Genomic DNA, 15077 nt, shown 5'->3' with positions numbered 1-15077 from the left:
ATCTTGCATGAGACTAAGCTCTGTCTCCATCTGCATGAGGCTAAGCCCTGCCTCCATATCTGCATGAGGCTAAGCCCTGCCTCCATTTTGCATAAGGCTAAACTCTGCCTTCCATTTGCATGGGACTAAGCCCTTCCCCGAATCCTGCATGAGGCTAAACCCTGCCTCCATTCTACATAAGGCTAAGCTCTGCCTTCCATTTGCATGGGACTAAGCCCTGTCTCGAATCCTGCATGAGGCTAAGCCCTGCCTCCATTCTGCATAAGACTAAGATCTGCCTTCCATTTGTGTGGGACTAAGCCCTGTCCCGAATCCTGCGTGAGGCTAAGCCCTGCCTCCATTCTACATAAGGCTAAGCTCTGCCTTCCATTTGCATGGGACTAAGCCATGTCCCGCATCCTGCATGAGGCTAAGCCATGCCTCCATATTTGCATAAGGCTAAGCTTTGCCTTCTATCTGCATAGGACTAAGCCCTGTCCGGCATCCTGCATGAGACTAAGCTTTGTCTCCATCTGCATGAGGCTAAGCCCTGCCTCCATCCTGCATAAGGCTAAGCACTGCCTTCTATTTGCATGGGACTAAGCCCTGTCCCTCCTTGCATAAATGTTGCTCTACTCCGGTACTATCTATTTGCTCTTCTATCGGGCTAAACTTTGCCCTCCATTTCGCAAGACTAAGCCTTGTCTTGTAAACATCTTATCATTGCATCTCATGGGCTGAAATAACGCCAATCTGTCCAAAGGCGTCATAGTCTAAAGGCATCATCCTCGTAGCCGTAAGACACCATGTCATGGCCTGGGGATCTCTCAAATTTGCATATCATTATTCAAAGGCGTCATTGTTCGGAGGCACCATCTTCATGGCCCGAGAACATCATTTCATAGCCTGCAAATCCCTCACTGAACAATTCATGGCCCAGGACATCATGGTCTGAGGACGTCATCCTTAACCGTCCGAAGATAACTCTCATGGTCCAAAAGGCAATCTGCATCATGTTTAAATTTCCGCACAAATACATGTTTGTAGCATCTCTTTATCTGCAGGTGACCAGTAAGCAATCACTATCCCAGCAGGAGCAACCTCGCTCCAGTTCCTTCAACTATCTCAAACATAACCATAACCATTCTTTCACTTATCCTGAAATCTCGTGTCCATTCTTGTAATGACTTCATCGGTATATTCCGTCGATGGATCAGGAACTACACAAGGCCTGATTCCTCTAAAACCTGAGATATGTAGGCAGCACAAAGACCAAAGTTCGGCCTCTATCTTTCAAAATATCTCATCCGGTCAAAATTGGCCATCATTTCTTTACCCGAAAACTCTTTCTTCCTTCCCGGGTAAAGAGGGGCAGCTGTTTATAGCTAATTTTTCCCTATAATATTTTTGAAATGCATATATACTTTTAAAACTAAGCATGAATTGGTATTTATTCCATAATTTTTACATTTTTAAATTAATTGATCTCAGTATTTTATCCATTCAAATAATTACAAATTGCATCACAAATGTTTTAAAACATTTCTTGATTTAATATTATTATTTATCGTCCTATTAAATCCAAACTATTTCATAAATGGCCAAATTGGCACCTTTTGGTTATAATTGCAATAACTTTGCAATTATAGCCCATGCGTACATTTCTGGTATTATTTTACCAGAAACTAGTCCTCCGTATCTTTGAATACTAAATAACTATTTTTAAATCATTCCCATGCATGAAAATTATTTTTACAATTAGTAATTATTTTGCAAATTATTTTAATCAATTGTTTGGGGTATTTAACAAATAGCCTCTTTTATTTCAATTTTAACCTAAAATCTACCAGCCCAAAACCCCTTTATATTAAACCAACACCAGCCCAAAACCCTTTAGGCCCAATCCGTATTCACCCCACCCAAACCCCTTGGCCAATCCTGGCCGTTAATCACTTTGATCAAACGGTTAGGATATTTCCTACCATAATTAAACCTACCTACACCCCTCAAACCCTAATCATTCTCCCACCAGACCCTGCCATCACCTATTCCCTCGTCTCTCAAATGCTCTCTAACTCTAACCCTAATTCACCATCGCCGTCACTCACCTACTGCCCTCCTATGGTGGTTCTTCACCACCACAGGCCTTTAATGGCCTCCTGCTTGCTATGGTATCTCCACTTCTTGGATCCTTGAGGAGATTCTCAAGGGACCTAGGCGGTCTATTTACACCTTGGGTTTTCTTGCCTATTTCAGGCCATTTGACTCGACCTTGAGTAAGATCTTTATCATTTTTTATCCGTGGACTCCTAAGTCTATATTGTCATCTCTGTTTTACATATAAAAAACCTAATTTTATCTTTGATCTTCTCAGATCTTTACAGATCTGAGACGGATTGAACGTACTCCACATGCTTTCTTGAAAGCTTTCTGTTTTGCAAGTGATTTTCCGTTCTTCCTAAAACTAGGGTCTACTGAAACTCGTTTTCTGTCATGACCCAAAATCCACTAAGGGTCGTGATGGCGCCGGACACCACTGTTAGGCAAGCCAACCACAATTACTTAATTAAATTCTCGTTTTAGGACTTATTTAAAATCATTCCTTTTATACATTAAACAATAATTAACCAAATCCTCTGAAATAAGGTGAAGTCTTTAGAAAATTTAATATTGAACAATCTCATAACCATCCCAAAATCCGGTGTCACAAGACATGAGCTTCTCTAAGAAACAATATAATACAACAACTGTCCGGAATACAGATAGAACAGAAGGTAAATATGAAAATCTAAAAGAGATTCAGCCAGCTGCGGGTTCGTCTCGAGAAGTGCAGCTCACATAATTCTCTGTATCAACAATGCTGCTACGTCCACTAGGCCGCTCGAAGAAGTAGAGACGAGAGGTCGACTTCGACACTTACTAGTGGTCCAATAATGATATGACAATTATAATTATTCGAGGATTTTTATAAACATGATTGTAATTCAATAGAAGGAAGCAAGTCAGCAATTCTTTCTTTTATAGGAAATTTCCAAATTCCTTTTTCATCATTTATACTTTTATTCTCAAGCCGGAAAGAAACAATATCACTTTAATAAATTTTAAGGCAAGCAATACAAGCATGCGCAAATCATGCCGAGGACGTATGGCCCGATCCAGCAATATTTAAACTATGCACTGCCAGAGGGTCGAATGGCGCGAACCATAGATGCATCTATTTAATCTACCGAGGCGTTTGGCCCGTTCCGCAATAGATAAACACATTCAAAAGTCAAATCAATAATTCATCGAGGAGCAATAATTCAGGAAAAGGCAAGTTTCTCTTTAAAAAGTCAAGTAATGATATCTAGTCTTTTAGAAATTCATTTACACGTTCGATATGCTTTAAGCATTCTTAAATTTGTCAACAAGGTTGCATTTATTACAAGTAAGCATGCTTTTGGGTCCTGACTACCCTGACATAAGCATAATAGTAGCTACGCACGGACTCTCATCACCTCATGCGTACGTAGCCCCCACAAATAGGAGCACATAACCAATTAACTCACCTATGGGGACAATTCCCTCTTACAAGGTTAGAAATGAGACTCACCTCGCTCCGAAGATCCATAACCGGCATCCCACGCCCTTCCGAAGACTCGAATCATTGCTAATGGCTCCAAAACTAGCCAATAATTATGCAAATTGATTAATATACGATAAACTACTCATATTAATCCAATTTATAACAATCCCTAACCCCGATCGAAAAGTTGACAAAACGCCCTCGGGCCCACGTGCCCGGATTCCGAAATTTTTCGAAGACTAAGATTACCCATAGCCTCACGAACTCAAATATATAATTTACTCTCAATTTCATACCCAAAGTCGTGGTCAAAATCCAAAATATCCATTTTCTAGGTTTTCCCTCAAACCCCAAGTTTCTACAAACTTTCATGCTCAAATCCGAAACAAAACCATGTATTTAACGTCTAATCAGTGGGAACAACTTACCTTGACATAGATAAAGAAAACTTCTCTTCCAAAAGCTCCAAAATCGTCCAACCCGAAGTGAAAATGGGTGGAAATGAACCGAAACTCGATTCTAAAAGAGAGCTTACTGCCTCCAGTCCTTTCGCACCTGCGGTCTCTTGACCACTTCTACGGTCCAGCAGGTGCGGACCAAATACCGCTTCTGCGGTTCGGGGCTCCCAGCCCATTTTCGCTTCTGCGCTCTTTCTTCCGCAGGTGCGGCCCCGCTTCTGCGGTGACCTGACCGCATCTGCGGTCCCAGCCTTCACCCTTCACCACCGCATATGCGCCCCTTTGGCCGCTTCTGCGGCTCCGCACCTGCGGCCTAACACTCGCAGGTGAGGTTACACCAGCAATCAGCAACTTCAACTCTTCCTCCAAGTTCCAATCCGATCCGTCAACCACCCGAAATCCACCTGAGACCCTCCGGACCCCAACCAATCATGCCCACTAGTCCCAAAACACATTACGGACTTGCTCGAGGCCTCAAATTATATCAAGCAACGCTGAAACCATGAATCACACTCCAATTGAAGCTTAATGAACTCTAAAATTTCAAACTTCTACTTTCGGTGTCTAAACCTATCAATCACGTCCGATTGACCTCAAATTTTGCACACAAGTCATATATGGCATTACGGACCTACTCCAACTTCCGGAATCGGAATCCGACCACGATATCAAAAAGTCCACTTCCGGTCAAACTTCTCAAAAACCTTCAAACTTCTATCTTTAGCCAAATGACTCCAAAATGACCTACGGACCTCCGAATTCACTTCCAATCGCGCTCCCAACTCCAGAATCACCATACGGAGCTACTCCCAGACTCGAAATCCCAAACGGACATCGATAACAGTGAAATTAACTTCAACACAAACCTATGAAATTTTTTCCAAAATGCTAACTTCCACAATAGGCGCCAAAACGCTCTCGGTTCGTCCAAAACCCGATCCGGGCATACGCCCAATTCCGAAATCATCATACGAACCTACTGGAACCTTTAGATCCCGATTCCTAGGTCGTTTACTCTGAAATCCAATCTTAGTCAATTCTTTCAACTTAACGCTTCCGAAATGAGAATTCCCTTTCCAAATAACCTCTGAATTCCCCGGAATTCAATTCCTACCATGCGTACAAGTCATAATACCTGAAGTGAAGCTGCTCATGGCCCCAAACTGCTGAACAACGTGCTAGAGCTCAAAACAACCGGTCGGGTCATTACATTCTCTCCCACTTAAACATACGTTCGTCATCGAACGTGCTATGAACTGTGTTGGGGTTGTCCGAAATCACTGTTTAACACCTCGAGCACCCACCCGTGCTACCGTTACTCAGCCGGGCACCCTAGCTCGACCAATCTGAAGATATCCTTTTTCACTTAAGCAAATAAGCCTTAGATCCCAATTCCTACATCCGGAGTTCTCTACCAGGCATGTTCCAACATATGCTCACCGTATCAATAACTACCCGCAGCACCAAAACATGACCGCATACCTTAGATGAATTCATACCTTGCACCACTTTACTCACATGACCACAATAACATTCTCTGATCAATTTAGTCAAAATTCCACGAATTTGATGCTCTCATTGCACCTCATGACCGACATAGGTCATGCTCTAACTCTTACAATACCGCCAACACGGAAGAGGTGTGTAGAAATTCATACCCAACTGCCGAATCAACAAAGCGTTGGGTCTATACTCCTGATAAGAACCATCACCTCATTCCGAACAAAATAATGGTCTTAGCTCCTTAATATACTTCATATAATCAGATTGCAGCGATCCTAAATCAAATGATTTCGTCTTACCCAGTACGAACCGCTCAGGCAATCAGCTACCCCGGTCATGATCAAAGGTCTATTATGATGCCATAATGTGCCAATAGGCTATGAACTCGAACGTGACAAAAGGAAAACGAACTCTAGAAGGAACTACTCAACTCACGCACTAATATGGACTTTCCTTAGAAAATAGGAAGCAAGGCATACAAAAATAGCATATAGAAAACTGTACTCAACATCACACTGCTGCAGCGTGCAACCCGATCCAGATAACATACCCATGGTGGCGTGCCACCTGACCCACACATAGAATTCACATAAGGAGATATATATCGAGCTAAATTGCTCTTTACAACAAAATACCGAATATAGGTCACAAGCACGCTAAGTGCATAATACCATCCCTGGGGAGACATATAGTGCCATAGGCTACAAAACTCAAGCACAACTGAGGTGCGATATACGATCTGAATCTCGAGAGCCATCCTGCTCATATAACATCATCTCTACGGGGAACCTCAACACATAAGAAATTCACCAAGCCGTCTCACAACTCATACAGCGCAATATATCATTACATGAAATAGCTGACGAATAGTACCCTGACTACTTGTCCAAAGGAGCGCATTGCTGAAATGAACACATCTGGCCTGATATAGAGCCCATATTCACATTTAGATCCATCCACAGACCTCAAGCTGATTTTGATCACACTGAACTAGGCTAATAACCTTTCGAAGGTCCATAATAACTCCTTTTTTCTCATAACACACGAGAACTAGCATCATAACCGGGGCAATCGTCCACGGTCCATAACACAATAAGTCGAGTGCCCTCCGAGCATAAATTCTCAAATTAATGATATCACCACCGCCTTCGTACTTGGTTTAGATCTTCAATCAATCAAGTGACTATGTGCAACACTTATACAATATTCATGTGAGGCACGCTCCCACGACCTTCCGTAACAGACAACAAGTATGCGTATCCATACCACCAGCCGCACTAAAACTGAGAAAGCGTTTAAGAATCCATAACCAGGATGCAAGGCCTTTTTAACAGAACACCGATCTCAGGTGACGCTGAAGACGATACCCACTTACTTTAAACATTGAAACTCTTTTACTGCTCATCCGAGCTCGTGACATCATTGTTAACACCGAACTGCAACCTTGATCCTCACTTCAAATTCCATACCACTCACTGCACCCAACATGCCAATATATAATAGAACACGATTTTCATCATATCTCCGTAACCACTAAATGATTAACACTTCATCATATAAAACTTTTCACTTAACTAACTTTAGGAGTACCATGGCAACACACAGGTGAATTCTCATAACCGTAGTATATGCAAATCTCTAAGTAGTGGTCTAAGCCACCACAGCCCTTCCGGGATCCGCCTACACATGACATGCTATAACACTGGAGTACTTCTGAATAACATCAATTACGGCGGTCGACAAGCCTCACACGTGCCGTCACAAATCACTTGCATTACTTATCACGTTGAAGGAACTGATCACTACCACCAATATGCCAATTCAACTATGGCTAACCAATAGAATTCTTTGCAGAAGCTTCGCCAACCATGCGACCGCCGATCTGCTCAGTGGAGATAACCCGCCTGTGGAATTTACGTGCTAACATCTTCCATCACTGCTGCACGGGGTACAATCACTACGACATCAATAACCCATCCAGAGTCCGAGCTCACTCTCTAGCTGCACAAGTCCATTCGCCCCTCGTGGACATCAATTAAATATGCGGCAACATCCTTCCAATTCAAAGTTACGTTGTATCCTTCTTTATTTCAAGTAGCTCGTTTCCGTTATATCAAATCTCCTGCCGCATAATAGCCCATACTTCAAATTAGATCCGTAGACCCAAATCACCAATCACTAAAATCTCAATTCATTTCAAACTCTCCTTAAGGTGTGTAGTCATCCTACCACAAAGCCCATATGCAACTCCACCACTCTCCCACATTGGCGGAACTCACCCCCTTAATCGACTACTCGACCATTGCTTATTATACCTGGCCTTCTAGAAATTTTAACCACCGCCTGACACTCCCCACATGACCTTCCTCATCCTTTGCTGCTCAGTTGTTGCCCTAATAAAATCTATCTTCGTAGCACTTGAACCCACAAATCGCTTACTAACTTTAAGCCTTTTCGGAGATCATCTTTCTCGAGCCGTCAACATTAGAAACACCGATACAATCCTGAACCACCGCACCCCACGATATCTAATAGTCTTTTCTCCAATATTATTTCACAATATCCTAACCCAAGGGCGAATCGCAGAAGACCATAACACCAGGCAAACATAACACATACAATCGAGGATGACGACACTATATCGCAGATAAAAATTCCACCATGCTCGAAATTACCAAGTCTCGTTACTCAATCACCCCAAATCTGGACATTCATAGGCCAATTGCTTTTCCTCCACCGGAAGTGAAATATTATATCTCTCAATCGTGCACAGAGTAGACCTCTATTCAGGTCATTCACTGCCCCATCACATAGGCAAAAACCTTACCAACACGTCCATACTATGCGACAACCAATCATGAGTAATCGTAGAAATCTGCGCATAGACTCAAAGCTCTCGAGAATACTGCTAGTGAGCTGAAATGACAAGATAGCCTTTCGCAAGGCGGCGACAATAGCCCAATCAACTATACCGGGAGAAACATCCCGCGCCACATTTGTAGTACCATTACAATTTTTCAGTTCTCGGTTTATAACGAGCGGTTCGCGTTGCGTAAGATTGAGTAGGAAGGAAATGAGGGCATAAGCCTCAAGGAATCAAATCGCATAATGAGGAATCAAGAAGGGAAGTGCTCCTAAAAGCCTTGTAGCCTCCCAAAGATAAGTACAGACGTCTCCGTACCGATCCGCGTGACTGTACTAGACTTGCTCATGACTCGTGAGACCTACGGGAACCTAGTGCTCTGATACCATGTTGTCACGACCCAAAATCCACTAAGGGTCGTGATGGCGCCGGACACCACTGTCGGGAAAGCCAACCACAATTACTTAATAAAATTCTCGTTTTAGGACTTATTTAAAATCATTCCTTTTATACATTAAACAATAATTAATGAAATCCTCTGAAATAAGTTGAAGTCTTTAGCAAATTTAATATTGAAAAATCTCATAACCATCCCAGAACCCGGTGTCGTAAGTACATGAGCTATCTCTAAGAAACAATATAATACAACAACAGTCCGGAATACAGATAGAACAGAAGGTGAATATTGAAATCTGAAAGAGACTCTGCCATCTGCTGGTTCGTCTCGAGAAGTGCAGCTCACCTAAGTCTTCGTATCAACCATGCTGCTACGCCCACTAGGCCGCCAGAGGTGCATATGCCTGTGCAACAAAAATACACAGCAAGTGTAGCATGAGTACGAAAACAATGCGCACTCAGTAAGTATCCCGTCTAATCTCGAAGAAGTAGACACGAGAGGTCGGCTTCGACACTTACTAGTGGTCCAATAATGATACGACTATAATATAATTATTCGGATTTTTATAAACATGATTGTAATTCAATAGTAGGAAGCAAGTAAGCAATTCTTTCTTTTATAAGAAATTCCCAAATTCCTTTTTCATCATTTATACTTTTATTCTTAAGCTGGGAAGAAACAATATCACTTTAATAAATTTCAAGCCAAGCAATACAAGCATGCGCAAATCATGCCGAAGACGTACGGCCCGATACAACAATACTTAAACTATGCACTGCCAGAGGGTCGAATGGCACGTACCATAGATGCAACTATTTAATATACCGAGGCGTTCGGCCCGTTCCGCAATAGATAAACACATTCAACAGTCAAATCAATAATTCATCGAGGAGCAATTATTCATTAAAAGGCAAGTTTCTCTTTAAAAAGTCAAGTAATGATATCTAGTCTTTTAGAAATTCATTTACACGTTCGATATATTTTAAGCATTCTTAAATTTTTCAACAAGGTTAAATTTATTACAAGTAAGCATGCTTTCGGGTCCTAGACTACCCGGACATAAGCATAATAGTAGCTACGCACGGACTCTCGTCACCTCGTGCGTACGTAGCCCCCACAAATAGGAGCACATAACCAATTAACTCACCTATGGGGACAATTCCCTCCTACAAGGTTAGAAAGGAGACTCACCTCGCTCCGAAGATCCATAACCGGCATCCCACGCCCTTATGAAGACTCGAATCGATGCTAAAGGCTCCAAAACTAGCCAATGATTTTGCAAATTCATTAATATACGATAAACTACTCATATTAATCACATTTATAACAATCCTTAACCCCAATCGAAAAGTTGACAAAAACGCCCTCGGGCCCACGAGCCCGGATTCCAAAATTTTTTGAAGATTAAGATTATCCATAACGTCACGAACTCAAATATATAATTTACTCTCAATTTCATACTCAAAATCGTGGTCAAAATCCAAAATATCCATTTTTTAGGTTTTCCCTCAAACCCCAAGTTTCTACCAACTTTCATGCTCAAATCCGAAACAAAACCATGTATTTAACGTCTAATGAGTGGCAACAACTTACATTGACATAGAAGAAGAAAACACCTCTTCCAAAAGCTCCTAAATCATCCAACCCGAAGTGAAAATGGGTGGAAATGAACCAAAACTCGATTCTAAAAGAGAGCTCACTGCCTCCAGTCCTTTCGCACTTGCGGTCTCTTGACCGCTTCTATGGTCCCGCAGGTGCGAACCAAATACCGCTTCTGCGGTTCGGGGCTCCCAGTCCATTTCCGCTTCTGCGCTCCTTCTTCCGCAGGTGCGGTCCCGCTTCTGCGATGACCTAACCGCATCTGCGGTCCCAACCTTCACCCTTCACCACCGCATATGCGCCCCTTTGGCCGCTTCTGCGGCTCCGCACCTGCGGCCCAACTCTCGCAGGTGCGGTTACACCAGCAACCAACAACTTCAACTCTTCCTCCAAGTTCCAATTCGATCCGTCAACCACCCGGAATCCACCCAAGGCCCCCGGGACCCCAACCAATCATGCCCACCAGTCCCAAAACACATTACGGACTTGCTCGAGGCCTCAAATCATATCAAACAATGCTGAAATCATGAATCATACTCCAATTCAAGCTTAATGAACTCTAAAATTTCAAACTTCTACATTTGGTGTTTAAACCTATTAAATCACGTCCGATTGACCTCAATTTTGCACACAAGTCATATTTGGCATTACGGACCTACTCCAACTTCCGGAATCGGAATCCGACCCCGATATCAAAAAGTCCACTTCCGGTCAAACTTCTCAAAAACCTTCAAACTTCTATCTTTAGCCAAATGACTACCAAAATGACCCACAGACCTCCGAATTCACTTCTGATCGCGCTCCCAACTCCAGAATCACCATACGGAGCTACTCCCAGACTCGAAATCCCAAACGGACATCGATAACAGTAAAATGAACTTCAACCCAAACTCATGAAATTTCTTCCAAAATGCTAACTTCCACAATAGGCGCCAAAATGCTCCCGGGTCGTCCAAAACCCTATCCGAGCATACGCCCAAGTCTGAAATCATCATACGAACCTACTGGAACCTTCAGATCCCGATTCCGAGGTCGTTTACTCTGAAATCCAATCTTAGTCAATTCTTTCATTTTAACGCTTCTGAAATGAGTATTCCCTTTCCAAATCAACTCTGAATTCCCTGGAATTCAATTCCGACCATGCGTACAAGTCATAATACCTGAAGTGAAGCTGCTCATGGCCCCAAACTGTTGAACGACGTGCTAGAGCTCAAAACAACCGGTCGGGTCGTTACATTCTCTCCCACTTAAACATACGTTCGTCCTCGAACGTGCTAAGAACTGTGCTGGGGTTGTCCGAAATCACTGTTTAACACCTCAAGCACCTACCCGTGCTACCATTACTCAGCTGGGCGCCCTAGCTCGACCAATTGGACGATATCCTTTTTCACTTAAGCAAATAAGCCTTAGAGCCCAATTCCTACATCCGAAATTCTCTACCAGGCATGTTCCAACATACGCTCACCGTATCAAGAACTACCCGCACCACCAAAACATGACTGCATACCTTAGGTGAATTCATACCTTGCACCACTTTACTCACAGGACCACAATAACATTTTCTGATCAATTTAGTCGAAATTCCACGAATTTGATGCTCCCATTACACCTCATGACCTACATAGGTCTTGCTCTAACTCTTACAATACCGCCAAGACGGAAGAGGTGTGTAGAAATTCATACCCAACTGCCGAATCAATAATAGTCTTAGCTCCTTAATATACTTCATATAATCATATTACAATGATACTAAATCCAATGATTTCGTCTTACCCAGTACGAACCGCTCAGGCAATAAGCTACCCCTGTCATGATTAAAAGTGTCACATGATGCCACAATGTGCCAATAGGCTATGAAATCGAACGTGACAAAAGGAAAATGAACTCTAGAAGGAACTACTCAACTCACGCACTAATATGGACTTTCCTTAGAAAATAGGAAGCAAGGCATACAAAAATAGCATATAGAAAATTGTACTCAACATCACATTGCTGCAGCGTGCAGCCCGATCCAGATAACTTACCCATGGTGGCGTGCCACCTGATCCACACATAGAATTCACATAAGGAGATATACATTGAGCTAAATTGCTCATTACAACAAAATACCGAATATCGGTCACAATCACGCTAAGTGCATAATACCATCCCTGGGGAGACATATAGCCATAGGCTACAAAACTCAAGCACAACTGAGGTGCGATATACGATCTAAATCTCGAGAGCCATCCTGCTCATATAACATCATCTCTACGCGGAACCTCAACACATAAGAAATTCACCAAGTCGTCTCACAACTCATACAGCGCAATATATCATTACATGAAATAGCTGACGAATACTACCTCGACTACTTGTCGAAAGGAGCGCATATCTGAAATGAACACATCTGGCCTGATATAGAGCCCATATTCACATTTAGATCCATCCACAGACCTCAAGCTGATTCTGATCACACTGAACTAGGCTAATAACCTTTTGAAGGTCCATAATAACTCCCTTTTTCTCATTACACACGAGAACTACCATCATAACCGGGGCAATCCTCCACGGTCCACAACCCAATAAGTCGAGTGCCCTCCCTACATAAATTCTCAAATTAATGATATCACCACCGTCTTCATACTTGGTTTAAATCTTCAATCAATCAAGTGACTATGTGCAACACTTATACAATCTTCATGTGGGGCACGCTCCCACGACCTTCCGTAACAGACAACAAGTATGCGTATCCATACCACCAGCCGCACTAACACTGAGAAAGCGTATATGAATCCATAACCAGGATGCAGGGCCTTTTTAACAAAACACCAATCTCAGGTGACGCTGAAGATGATACCCACTTACTTTAAACATTGAAACTCCTTTATTGCTCGTCCGAGCTCGTGACATCCTTGTCAACACCAAACTGCAACCTTGATCCTCACTTCAAATTCCATACCACTCACTGCACCCAACATGCCAATATACAATAGAACACGATTTTCATCATATCTCCGTAACCACTAAATGATTAACACTTCATCATATAAAACTTTTCACTTAACTCACTTTAGGAGTACCATGGCAACACACAGGTGAATTCTCATAACCGTAGTATATGCAAATCTCTAAGTAGTGGTCTAAGCCACCATAGCCCTTTCGGGATCCGCCTACACATGACAGGCTATAACAGTGGAGTACTTCTGAATAACATCAATTACGGCTGTCGACAAGCCTCAAACGTGCCATCACAAATCACTTGCATAACTTGATCACGTTAAAGGAACTGAACACTACCACCAATATGCCAATTCAACTATGGCTAACCAATAGAATTCTTCGCAGAAGCTTCGCCAACCATGCGACCGCCAATCTGCTCACTGGAGATAACCCGCCTGTGGAATTTATGTGCTGACATCTTCCAACACTGCTGCACGGGGTACTATCACTACAACATCAATATCCCATCCAGAGTCCAAGCTCACTCTCTAGCTGCACAAGTCCGTTTGCCCCTCGTGGACATCAATTAAATGTGCGGCAACATCCTTCCAATTCAAAGTTACGTTGTATCCATCTTTATTTCTAGTAGCTCATTTCCGTTATATAAAATCTCCTGCCACATAATAGCCCATACTTCAAATTAGATCCGTAGACCCCAATCACCAATCACTAAAATCTCAATTCATTTCAAACTCTCCTTAAGGTGCGTAGTCATTCTACCACAAAGCCCATATGCAACTCCGCCACTCTCCCACTTTGGCGGAACTCACCCCCTTAATCGACTACTCGATCTTTGCTTCTTATACCTGACCTTCTAGAAATTTTAACCACCGCCCGACAATCCGCACATGACCTTCCTCATCCTTTGCTGCTCAGTTGTTGCCCTAATAAAATCTATCTTCGTAGCACTTGAACCCAATAATCGCTTACTAACTTTAAGCCTTTTCGGAGATCATCTTTCTCGAGCCGTCACCATTAGAAACACCGATACAATCTTGAACCACCGCACCCTGCGATATCTAATAGTCTTTTCTCCAATATTATTTCACAATATCCTACCCCAAGGGCGAATCATAGAAGACCATAACACCGGCAAACTAAACACATACAATTGAGGACGACGACACTACATCGCAGATAAAAATTCTGCCACGCTCGAAATTACCAAGTCTTGTTACTCAATCACCCCAAATCTGGACATTCATAGAGCCAATTGTTTTTCCTCCACCGGAAGTGAAATATTATATCTACGAATCGTGCACTGAGTAGACCTCTATTCAGGTCATTCACTACCCCATCACATAGGCAAAAACCTTACCAACACGTCCATATTGTGCGACAACCAATCATGAGCAATCGTAAAAATCTGCACATAGACTCAAAGCTCTCGAGAATACTGCTAGTGAGCTGAATGACAAGATAGCCTTTCGCAAGCCGGGACAATAGCCAAATCAACTATACCGGGAGAAACATCCCGCGCCACATCTATAGTACCATTACAATTCTTCAGTTCCCAGTTTATAAGGAGCGGTTCGCGTCGCGTAAGATTTAGTAGGAAGGAAATGAGGGCATAAGCCTCAAGGAATCAAATCGCATGATGAGGAATCAAGAAGGGAAGTGCTCCTAAATGCCCTGTAGCCTCCCAAAGATAAGTACAGACGTCTCCGTACCGATCCGCGAGACTCTACTAGACTTGCTCATGACTCGTGAGACCTACGGGAACCTAGTGCT

Source organism: Nicotiana attenuata, unplaced genomic scaffold (genome assembly GCF_001879085.1).
Source record: "Nicotiana attenuata strain UT unplaced genomic scaffold, NIATTr2, whole genome shotgun sequence".
Lineage (NCBI taxonomy): Eukaryota > Viridiplantae > Streptophyta > Magnoliopsida > Solanales > Solanaceae > Nicotiana > Nicotiana attenuata.
The sequence above is the reverse complement of the archived record's forward strand: the minus strand, read 5'-3'. Positions refer to the sequence as shown.